Source organism: Rhipicephalus microplus, chromosome 9, assembly GCF_043290135.1.
Source record: "Rhipicephalus microplus isolate Deutch F79 chromosome 9, USDA_Rmic, whole genome shotgun sequence".
Taxonomy (NCBI): Eukaryota; Metazoa; Arthropoda; class Arachnida; order Ixodida; family Ixodidae; genus Rhipicephalus; species Rhipicephalus microplus.
In genome coordinates, this window is record NC_134708.1 from 63,447,014 (window position 1) to 63,459,815 (window position 12,802).

Here is a 12,802-nt window from a genome sequence, read left to right on the forward strand (position 1 = left end):
TCATTTTTAGAAAGCCTGACCCCTCGAATTCGTTGGAGTGCGTCAGCACGTGGTTATTGGCGCGGCGTCATGCCCTCTCTCAATGAAGAGAGAGGGCGCGTGACTAAGTGAACCTTTGCACCCTCTCCCTTCAATTGTGAGAGGGCGGGGAGCAGCATCAACACCCTCTTGTTGATCAAAAAGCAGTAAAAAAGCCACGCGCTGACACGGGGCAGCACGTGCAGTACGTGTGGTCAATCCTTTACTGACTTGACTCGGGTAGCTTCGGCGCGATAGCTGCTTTAGAAGGTAGCCTCCATGGTCGGAAGTCTAACCCCCGTATTCACAAATGCTCCTCGACTCGACTTTCACCCTTCACTTGACAGAGTTGAGCACTGCGCCGCTGCTCGGCTGAAAATGACGCTGCGCTACTCAAGAATCGCAACAGATGATCGCTAATGTGTAGTCAATTTCCCTGCTTAGAGAAGGCGCTTTCATCGGCCTTCTCAAGTGAATATGAAGCGTTGAGTGAAGGGACGTTCCAGAATACGGCCGTAAGCTTCTTGGCTTGCCACTCAAAACACTCATTGTGCTCTGCACGACGACAAAATGCGATTGCATATCGGTGATAAAAATAGGAGCATGAAGCTATAGACCAAAGATTGCCAAATCAGCTAAACGTCACGCCACAAGACGGCGGAAGCGGATTCGCGAGTTGGGCTAGTTGGTGGATATGAAACGGGGAATGATAAACAATGAATAGCCGTCACGAAATGAGTAAGGAATATTCATAAAGCGAAAATTGTGTCACATCCATAAATCACTCTACTACAAGAAGCGTGCAATTGTTGTTGTTTTTTTTTTTGGGGGGGGGGGGCATCACTAATGCTGTTTTGCAACACATGTGCACAGTGTTGGTGACTTATTGTTTTCTATATATTTTTTGTTTTTCTAAAGTAAGTTTAGTTACGACCTCAGAGCTGTGTCGCTTTCTTTAGCTATACGTATATTTCAACTCAGTTTCGCTGTTAGTTATTCCGCGAAGGCGAAAGCGAGAAGCGAGCGAACTTGAAGCACCTTTTCGTAGCGCCAAACAACAAGGAATCCCGCAGAGATTCCTCATAAAAAAAAAGCTTCTTCATCCCCGAAAAATTCGGCAGATCCCACGTACCTTGGAAATCGCCGTCATGTGAATCATGCAGAGGCAAGGTAACTGTGTTGTAATTTTTTTGACGAGTGACTTGTTATGAAACGACGCTACGTATATGTACAAACGTTGCACACACAGACATATGTTGACAAGTTGCCGATGTTTATATAACCAGTTGTTTGCACTTGCGCAGCGATGCCAACAGGAACATGAGTATTAGTTACACCAGAAGCCATGAGCTGATATGAAGTGCTCGCGGGGATCGTGGCCCGGGACACTGCTATAAATCAACTTCTGCGCATGGCACCTAACTACAATTGACGCTAACCCGACGTGGCAGCTATATCCAAGGAATACTGGTGTAATGTTAAAAAAGTGTATAGTCAGCACTGCAACTACAACCAACCATTCACGAACACATTCATAGAAATTGAGGACATCTGGTCGTGGAACCATCTCTCGGTGGCAGAAACGATGGCCTGCCATAACTGAACGGGAACTGGGTTAAAAAATCATGCCTCTTGAAAAAAAGCTAGATATCAAAAACAACTCCGGGTTAGAACAGGCCCACTGGTACATTTCGGTAAAATTGCAGTATCACACTACAAAGCGTGAGGCTCCCGAGGACAATTGAACACCACCCATAGAAACACATGGGATCTCATTGTTGATGATTGATTGATTTGTGGGGTTTAACGTCCCAAAACCACCATATGATTATGAGACGGCGTAGTGGAGGGCTCCGGAAATTTCGACCACTTGGGTTTCTTTAACGTGCACCCAAATCTGAGCACACGGGCCTACAATATTTCCGCCTCCATCGGAAATGCAGCCGCCGCAGCCGGGATTCGAACCCGCGCCCTGCGGGTCAGCAGCCGAGTACCTTAGCCACTAGACCACCGCGGCGGGGCGGGGGAGATCTCATTGTTAAACGCTGTGGGGAGTGTAGTGCGCTGTTTGTATCGTCGCTGTAACTTCGCCAGACTGGTCAAATAAGTCTTTGCTGTACAAAACCAAGAGTCCTTTTTGAGAACTATAACTTTTTTTGACAGTTATGATTTTTTTTCTCTTATTACGCCTTCATTTATGGCAGGCCACTGCAGTGGCAGACGAGAGATGGAAGTACATGCACATGTCCCCTAGGGAGCCTTCGTGTGCGCGCATCTCCGTTTAGGGTGGCGTCAGCCTTTGAGCCACCACTTGCCGCCGCCCACTAAAAAACAGTGTTGCCAGCACCGGTTTCCATGGCAACAAGTGCCATGTTGGTTGTAGCGGCCAAGTGTTCCTGCTCCGCCGCACTGCAGCAGCTGCATGTTGGCGCGGGTGTGCAAGCTGCGGTATGAGCTGCGTTGGACTACACCATAGACGTAGCTTCCGCTACGACACCGTCCTCGCGCTAAGCGCACCTATAAGAACGTTGAAGTGTAAATGCCAGGGTGCTGCGTTCTGCAATGCGACACCATCTGGAGACTTTGTCGCTTTCCGACTTGCTCTAGCCAACGGAAACGCTGGATTACACAGGTGAAGTGAGACTGCTTGGAGCCGACTACTTCTCTCCGTGTTTGTGAGGTGAGTACCCGCTGTATTGTGAGTTTGTTGATTATATCACCGCATATTTCGTGAAATGGCGGACTTAGCCATGCGACGAAAAGCTATTTGAGCAAAGTAACTACGACAACTTGCACGGTATAAAAAAGCAGGCTTAGTTCGGCTACGCCGGGCTATGCGAGCGAAAGCTGGTTAACTTGAGTATTCTTGTTTATCTTCGAAGTCGAAGCGCAGTTTACCAATCGAATGATAGGACTAATCGAATGTCTGGTGCTGCATGCATTCACTATCTGCGTTTTATCCGTTTCCGAAGCCGTCGCGGCATTCGTCGCGGTAAACATCAGGCCCGTAACCCACAAACGCTCGCGTTCACGTCTTCCTTTCCTTGCAGATCTGCGCGTTCCTGTAATTTCACCCCGGTCGCTGAACAAGGGCATTTGGAAAGGTAGACAGATGGGCCGACGAACCCGTTCTCTGTAGACTCTTGTAGTTTTGCACAGTTGGAACACAATTAAATTTTGTGCGGCTTGCCATGCGTATGGGGTGTTCATTCTTCCCTTCAATGAAACACAGTAAATTTTTTTACACCCTTAAGGGTGTAAACTGGCTTGTCGCCAGAGGAACACCCTATGGGTGTTTTCAGTTACACCCTACTTAGAAGGGTGTTGAACACTTTAACATTTTGCTGAACACCCTTCGTGTAGGGTGTTCAGCTAACACCCTTTAAGAGGGTGTTGAAAGGGTGTGCGACCTTCCAGTAACGCATTATTCAAAGGTCGCAGGTTCGGTTCCTGTCCATGGCAAGTTATCTTTTCACCCACATTTCTTCACATTTACAATACAATTCGGTCTAATAACTTCCCCTATACTTTCCTTGGCAATATTGTCTGTTTGATCTCATTATATATATATATATATATATATATATATATATATATATATATATATATATATATATATATATATATTAATGAGATCTAACAGACAGTAATGCCAAGGAATGTACAGGGGAAGTTATTAGAACCTATAGAATGTAAATAAGAAAAAAGAATAAAGAAAAGTGGATGAAAAAATGTGTGTGTGTGTGCGTGCGTATAAGCAAGCTTACTGAAATGCAACGATATTCCTCAAAGCCTTCTTTGTAAAGCCGACTATAGAAATTTAGACTGCCTTCTATAGTTATACAATTAAATACAAATATTTAGTGTTAAATAGCATAAACATCTGGGGTATATCAATTGGTGGCTCAGTGAGTCGATACAGCAAAGGTGCTTGGTATGCATACGTTTGTGTAGACACACAAACACATTATATTAAAAAAACATTATTACCCGTAACAGTGCACACTTCCCATGCAGGATGCAGACATATACATATTTCAGCAACTTAATTTGCAGTTACACTTGGTATCGCGAAACCATGCGAGTTCAGCCTCACCTAGTTCATTTCAAACTTTCTGATTATACAAAAATAACAGAGCTGCTTTGGCAGACATCGTTTCCACTTATTGATAAATATCTTTTCCCACTTCCTAAAAGTAGACATATATTGGCGTAAGATAAATGTCAAGTACATGTACCACAACACAGCTTTTCTCTCAACTGGAAGCAAACACATTTATTATATTTCATACATACTACAGTTAGAGCATTTTACCGCCAATATTCGAACAGGTAAGGTGAGTGGCTGAAGAAAAATGATTAACAGATCAGCCCGCGCCCCATGAAGCTTCACCACATATTAAAATTGCAAGTTTTATTTTTCAGCATCTTTCTAGGTAATAGAGACAGCATCCATTTCTCAAAAACACACTCTTCATAACAAAATCAAAATGAGAGCCGACAGGTGGAAATGCCTCAGATAGGCTGACCAAAGTTTCGATAGGAGAACCTATCTTCGTCAAAGGTGCCTAGCCTTCTCATCCTTGGCATATTAGTTTCAAAGGGGTTAGTAAAGACGTCATCTCCTGGTGGTGGCATGTGTCCCTGTTCGCAATCGTAGCCTGAAAAAAAAAAAAATAATAAAGCAGAGGAGTGCAGTCCTTGCTTCATTTCAAGTTGGGTGGTAGTGATTCAGAATGTTCTCAGAGGGTGGAGAAAAAAAAAGAAAAAAAAAGAAACACCAAAGTAGGAGCAGTGTGCTGCCAATGGGTGGCCGCTACAGACACGAAAAAAGCAAAGAGCTTGAAAGTTCGAAGCCAGCAGACAGTCCCTGCGTTTGGCCATCACGAAGGGTTGCTGACGATATTGGCCTATGCTGTTCTCCAACATCTATGAATGGGACTCATAAAAAAGAGGTTACAAAAAGGCGCAAGAGAGAAGCAGGTGGCTACTTTTAAATGCCAAGATTTCAAAGGTAAGCGACGCCAGATGTGTTTGGAAGACCACGTGTTTATTGGGGAAGGTCATTGGTTAAAATATGCTTTCACTATCCCCATAGGTGTCCCGCTCAACAGAATTGCCTCAAGAATTTGGCGGCATGTTGGCAGAGAAATAGGCAAGTTCGGAATGCAAAGGGAATAAGCAACTACAAGAGAAACACAAAAGAAAAGAAAAAAATGAAAAAAAAAGGCGGATTGGTGGTAGGCGACACGCTAGCGTTAACAAACGAGGAAAGGAAAAAGAGACGCAGAGAAATTTGTGGCTTGGCAATGACTTAATGGTGCACAGTAGGAGTGTTTTTTGAAGCGACAAAAGAGGAAAGAAAGCTGTGGTTGAAAGGTTTTGGAAAATAAAAACTTCGTAGTTGTGTGTATATAGACACATGTATATCTATAATTAATGTTTTAAAAATTTAGAGTGAATATTATTATTACAATATGTAGGTTAGGAGTGATTCCATGTAATACCAGTTGTGTCTATTTTAAGGTTGAACGTTTCTAGTCCCTAAATATGGCTGCAATTATGCAATGGCTTTCAGCGATTCCAAATTACCACGTGCAACAATGATTCCTGATGGGTGTAGGGACATAAGTTTGTGTATAAATTATGATTTCATGTATTTATTCTCTCGTGATGAACGGCAATTATTTTGTAGAACATAAAGCTTTGCTTTTTAGAAAGTGTGGTCCTGTTGGTAGAAGTGACCGGCTACTACTTTCGGTTAATTGTGCTTTGTGTCTGCACGGTGGCCGTTCAGTCTTACGTGAATTGGCGGCCCACTTTCCCCTATATATTGTTTTCTACAACTGGCACACTCAGAAAAGTATATTAGGTTGTATAAAAGTGCAGGTGAAGCTCTATGTGACCTTGTGAATGTAGTCAGATGCTGTGCTTTTTATGTTGGTAGCTGGCTGTATATATTTGCAGGGTGAGCACTTGGGCCGGCCACAGGGATCAGACGTCCTAGTCTAAGTTTGCATGAACAAGCATGTCTTTAAGTTAGCGTTGCAAATGCCACGTGCCACGCATTCCTATTCCCGCAAAACTTAAAGCAAACACTAGGACGTCTGGTCCCTGTGGCCGGCCCAGATGCTCCACCAGTAAAAATATATAGCTGGCTAACAACTTAAAAACCACAGAATTTGACTACATTCACAAGGTCCCATCGATCTTCATCTGCACTTCGAACAACCTAATATACTGTCTTAAGTGCGCCACCTGCAGACAATATATAGGCAAAACTGGGCAGCCAATTCACGTAAGACTGAACGGCCACTGTGCAGACACAAAACACAATTTACCAAAAGCAGTAGCCAGTCACTTCAACCAACAGGGCCACAATTTCGACCAAGCAAAGCTTTATGTTCTACAAATTTCTGCTCACCATGAGAGAGGAAATACATGGAATGATAATTGATACACAAATGTAAGCCCCTACACCAATCACGAATCAATGTAGCACGACGCCATTCGGAATCGCTGAAAGTCATAGCATAATTACGACAGCATTTAGAAATTAGAAAGGTTCAACCTTCAAATAGACATAACCGGTATTACATGGAATTGCTCCTAGATTACAAGTTGTACTATTGATGTTCTCTCAAAAATTTTTTAAATTATAAATATAGATATACATGTGTCTATATACACACAACTACGAAGTTTTTATTTGCCAGAACTTTTCAACTACAGCTTTCTTTCTTCTTTTGTCGCTTCAAAAAAAACTAGTACCGTGCACCATTAAGTAATTGCCAAGCCACAAATTTCTCTGCGTCTTTTTTCCTTTCCTCGTCTGTTAACGCTAGCGTGTCATCTACCTCCAACCCGCCTTTTTAAATTTTTTCCTTTCTTTCTGCGTTTCTCTCGTTAATGCTTATTTCCTTTGCATTCTGAATTTCTCTCTTTCTCTGCCAACATGCCGCCAAATTCTTGAGGCAATTCTGTTGAGCGGGCCACTTACGGGGATAGTGAAAGCATATTTTAACCAATGACTTTCCCTATTAAACACATTCTCTTCCGAATACATCTGGTGTCGCTTACCTTTGAAATCTTAGCATTTAAAGGTAGCTGCCTGCTTCTCTCTCGCGTCTTTTCGTAACCGCTTTCTTACGAGTCCCATTCATAGATGTTCGAGAACAGCATAGGCCTTTATCGTTGGCAACCCTTTGTGATGGCCTAACGCGGGGACCCCGTCTGCTGGCTTCGAACTTTCAAGCTCTTTGCTTTTTTCGCGTCTGTAGCGGCAGCACACCGCTCCTACTTTGCGTGTTTCCTCTTTTTTGCTTCCATTTTTTTCTCTACCCTCCAAGAACATTGTGAATTGCTACCAGTCAACTTGAAATTAAGTGAGGGCTGCACTTGTTTGCTTTCTAGTTTTTTTTTTCTTTTCCGGGGGCAATTGCCAACAAAGACACGCACCACCACCAGGAGATGACGTCCCTACTAACCCCCTTAAAGCTAACATGCCAAGGATGAGAAGAAAAGGCACTTTTGACGAACATAAGTCCTCCTATCGAAACATCAGCCAGCCTATCTGAGGAACTTCCACTGTTCACCCAGACTATCCCACTCTTCACAACAGTTTTTTCTGATCCTAAGGCAGTTTTCAAGGCATTCGAAACACTATGGGCTGTTTATATAAGCTCTGCACACACAATTTAGCCATCTGATGTACAATGTGCAAAGTATATTAGAGTGACTTGTTGGGCTTTACACTCTTACAGAGTATAAAAGAAGGAAAATCCGTAAGTTCATATCTAACTCAGAATACATGCAACAATCATTACTTCTTGCAAAAGATAAGGAATGTAATAAGCACCAGCACACAATTCGCAGAGCTGCTCAGAAATGCATCTTGATAAAATAGTTAAATATTGCAGTAAATTATGAATGCAAAAACGCAACACCAGTGCACTAGTAGAGATGCCTGGTTGGCACCAAACTGCTGTACTTAAGATGCATCATGGAAGCAAGACCACAGCCCACAACTAATATACGCTTCAAGTAATCCTTGACTGCTAAACTGAAGGCCACAAAATCAAACCATGGCTGTGGTGGCTGCAATTTCGATTAAGGAGGAAATGCATGACACCTGTCTGCTTAGACATGGATGCATTTAAAGAACCCCAGGTGGTCAAAATATCTGAAACCCTCTACTCCAGTGTCCCTGATAAGTATATCGTGGTTTTAACACGTTAACCTCGGTAAATATTATTCTCATCCCACTTGACATGAAATAAAGCAAGCAGATATTACTATGTAGTTGAAAAAATTCACCATTCAACCCCCCGATCCAAGGACTCACGTTACAATATTCTAGTATGCCTTCTATCAGTTATCATTAACAATGTTAAACATGAGTATGTATCACTGTAATATATCCGACATGGTTTGGTATTGGCAAAGTTAGGTACGATGAAGTATGACGGTGGGAAAACACTTGATTGTACTTATGAATTGAACTTCCCAAAGGCAATGAAATAACTACAGTGACAAAAATATATTAAAATAGAATATTCAGTGAAGGTTACACTGAAGATAAAATCATTAATGTGCACTTTTTATCACAACACAAAAAGTGTTTTTAAATGGCCGATTGCACATAAGGCATCAATTAACATCACATGCAAGTCTGGCGAGCAACACACTCAGTAGATCTTGGAAAAAAACAAAATATCCAATAAAGAGCTCAGTAAGCAGCCCTGACACATTCTTAAATGCACTGCCTAGTTACATTGAATTTTAGCCTTAAGAACAGAAAAACACCTTGGCAGATTGTGTCCAGGGGGACACAAAGTAATAAAATAATGCTGTCATCTGGCCTATCAACCAAAAATATTGAAATTTTAGTAACGCAAATAAGCAGGTATGTTTGCATTAAAAAGTTGGAGGCAGTCGTGTTTCTACACAGTCCCACTTGGAAAACTTTTTTGATTATGTTTATGCTCCTAGATATCCCGTTTGAAAGTTTAATTTTGCTTTTCATGATTACGCATGCAAGGCAGTGAGGTTCAGCAAAATATCACTCCATAGCGGAACGAGCAGTCGGTTCTTGCTATCGCCAGCGAATAGCAAGAGTAACCATTTTAATGTTTGCCCATGCCTTCCACCGACGGTCAGATTAAATGCATAAAATCAGAGTCTGTGCTAGTGCTCACTGTCCTGTACACATAATAATGCAAGCCGTAACTAAATTTCTAGCAGGATATCTGAGCACAGGCATGCTAGAATTCTTACAAGTGATAATATGTAGAAATGTGACTGGCTCAAATATTTAACACATACATGATCTCCTGCTGTGGTCACTATTAAGTTGATTAATAAAACTTAATGGCACCGCTGACAGCGATAATTATTGTCTCACATTACATCCTCCTGGATACATAGCTATCAGCAGAGGTGGCTTTACATACATAACTTACAGTGCTGACTTCTCTTTTAAGGAAAAACAAAAGGGTTAACATTGAACACCCTGAACCTTTGTGCTCCTTGAATACAGCTACCAGGTGGCTTTCTGCAGCTCGCTTTTCAGAAGAAACAGAAGCCATGCGCCACTGATGTGCACCAGCAGTCAAATTTTCCACGAGCCAGCCTTGATGATGGGCTAGTCCAGACGTCTCCCACACTGTCTTCCTACGACGAGCATGTATAGACTGCGAGAGAAACAAAAAACAATTTACTGATGTGTCTGTTAGCGAAGCAGAATTTGAAACTCAATTTAGAATGATCTGGAACGTTGTGTTTTAAAAGAGTAGGATGTACGAAAACTAGACATGCTACAACAAAAACATCCTTAATGTTTCTGGCGAACATAGCTGCAACCTTACGAAAGAATATGCATTTTTCACATGACAGATGTGTCTCAAAACATACTTGAATAGCGCTCTGGCATAGTGCGTATAGATGCCAATTCATTAATAGGGCAGCGCGTTCATGACCGTATGCGCTTTGATCAAGTATCCATTGGAGGTAACACATAAAGTTATATTACGAATTTTAGTTTGAACACAACTAATGTAACTTTCTTTCGGCTGCCTACATTAGGACGATTATGCCGATAACATATAAAATCGGTTTCACTAAATTACTATTGTCAACTGCTAAATTATGGCTGTTAATTCAATGATTCCAGGTGGCTAAAAAGGCAGTGCCCCTCACTCATCCCTAACATACCCCTCATTACAGGCTGTCTAATAAATAATGGGAAAGAATGTGGAAATGCTAATACAACGCACCCATCTTGAGCTAAATACCATCCCAATAAAGCATGCAAGCTTCTGCAACGATCTCTAGTAACAAGAATACTGGAAGGCATGGGTCACGATTTAGCAATAAACAATAAACGTTTGACGAGACTGATTTCTGAAGTTGTGTAATTGCGTCAATGCCAACAGCTTGGAAACATGCAGTCTATATTCACGATTGTCAGATGAACATACTGTCCAATTTTCCATTTTCACAGCAACACGTGCATGCCTTATGTATGCATACTATGATGTATAACATTATTGCAAGTTTTGAGCGTTAAATGATATATTCGTTTCTCCAAACACCACAGATCCCTTCTATAAGTGTAGCGCATGCCTATAGAATTTACTGAAGCTTGTCATCTGATGTGAAGACAAAACAACATGCTGACCCTAATTGAAAGCATGACGTTTTGCCCCCCCCCCACACACACACACACACACAAAAGCCCTATTCACAAGTGACAAAGACTGTGCTTTTTTTCGTGGCCAGTGTGTGGTTTTTTCAATGTTTTCATGTGTGTTTCTGACCAGATCGGCATAAGCTTGTAATCTGTTATTAAATGCCATTGGAGGTGATGGTCTAAACTGTTCTTACTGTTCGTACAAGTAAAATTGCTTAGCCCCGCCGCGGTGGTCTAGTGGCTAAGGTACTCGGCTGCTAACCCGCAGGTCGCGGGTTCGAATCCCGGCTGCGGCGGCTGCGTTTCCGATGGAGGCGGAAATGTTGTAGGCCCGTGTGCTCAGATTTGGGTGCACGTTAAAGAACCCCAGGTGGTCGAAATTTCCGGAGCCCTCCACTACGGCGTCTCTCATAATCATATGGTGGTTTTGGGACGTTAAGCCCCACATATCAATCAGTAAAATTGCTTAGCAAAGTTTGAACACAAAGTTTGGGCGAGGCACATACAATATTTAATAAACCACCACAAAATAATGAAATCTAAGCATGGCGAAAACAAGCTGAATAAAATAAAATGTGCTCTACCGCATGAACTACTGATCGAATTAGGGCTCGCACAGTTAAGCTACAGTTATTCGGCCCCAATAAGCCATGAAAATTTTGTTCGGAAATACAGTTCAAGTTTAACGAACGGCTCAAAATTCATGGGTTTCGAACGCATCAGACAACCTATGTTGCGAATGTATAACGTAAGCTCCGATTTGACTAAACGGGCTGCATAAACACCTAAGCGTACATACGTGCAAGCCTTGCGAGCCGTACCTAAGACGAGGCAGCATGCTGCACGCGAACTCGAATAACACGGTAGTTCAAAGATGCGTGCCGGCGTGGATGCATACACCGGCATACGTACGGCTACCCGCAGCAATTTCTGATAGCAGTTTAAAAAAAGGGCGTACAACATATGAAACTTTTCAAACTGCTTTGGACGTACAACATATGAACCCGTTGACTCCTGTAGCACACAATATGAACAGGCATGCAAAAAAAAAAAAAAAAATCCTCAAGTTAGGAGATCCAAACATACGTGCCCTAGGCGTAATCAACGCTTACAGCTAACAAACGCCGTCTTCGCCCAACAATTATTTAACCAAAATATTGGTCCATCGCGAGCAGGGCTCCCTGCCAACACCACTGCCGACAGAGGCGAGCGCCGTCACAACTCGCACAAACCTGCCGCCAAATTCCCACTGCGCACGCACGCGCCATGTGCTTCACACACCGAAGCATGCTTGAATCGAAAGAAAAAGCTCGCCCACGCTTGACTTCCCCCCAAAACGCCTTCATCCTGATGAAACGACACACACAAACAGGTTCGCTACGTTAAAAAACTTCACTTATCGCCCACATGTAACGAAAAAACGTAGCGTGGCGTCGTTATCACGCTCTTCTCGGTGTTGACAAAGCGCCGACAGCAGGAATGTGGTACGTACCTGGGGAGTGTTCCAAAATGCGACGCCACACGTCCTCGCTTGAGTAGAGTTCATCTTCGTAATAGGCAGCACCGGTAGAACACAAAACACGAACGCAGCGCGCAAGCACACCTCAAAAAAACGAGAAAAAACGATGCAGAACCGACAAGCTGCAGGCCCGACCAGCACGCCCAAACATGTATTACAGCTCCGGTTACAGCTCCGCAGACGTACAATGGTGCAATAAAATGCTTTAATAAAGCGTTTAGTATGAAAAGTGAACGGAAATATGTATAACATAAAAACGAAAGAGGCAAAATAATTTTATCTTCACAAAAAAACAAAGTTGACGTATGACTTTAGCGCGCGCGCGCGAAGTTTAAAACGCTTGCAGGTACAATGCATTTTTAACAAATGAACAACAGCGGTAATAATCACCTAAAACACTCATGTTCTTGAATTCGAAATGTACTAATGTTGACGCACACATTTACACACAAAATTTTATTGCAATGATTGATGGTGCCTATGCATAGGCGTGCCCACCACGGGGGAAGGGGGGCGGGGGCGGCCCTTGGTCACTTAGGGGGCAATGTAAATCCCTATAGGTACATAGAGAAATA

The 12,802-nt window shown here is 42.7% G+C and overlaps 1 long non-coding RNA gene across 1 annotated transcript; it reads right to left on the bottom strand.

The window, feature by feature from the left end:
• Nucleotides 1-8,362: 8,362 nt before the first annotated feature.
• On the bottom strand, nucleotides 8,363-12,408 carry LOC142771843 (uncharacterized). Its single transcript, XR_012886174.1, has 2 exons — nucleotides 12,201-12,408; nucleotides 8,363-9,710 (listed from the first exon to the last, which is right to left on the bottom strand). It is a non-coding gene; the product is annotated as an uncharacterized LOC142771843 (long non-coding RNA).
• Nucleotides 12,409-12,802: the final 394 nt, after the last annotated feature.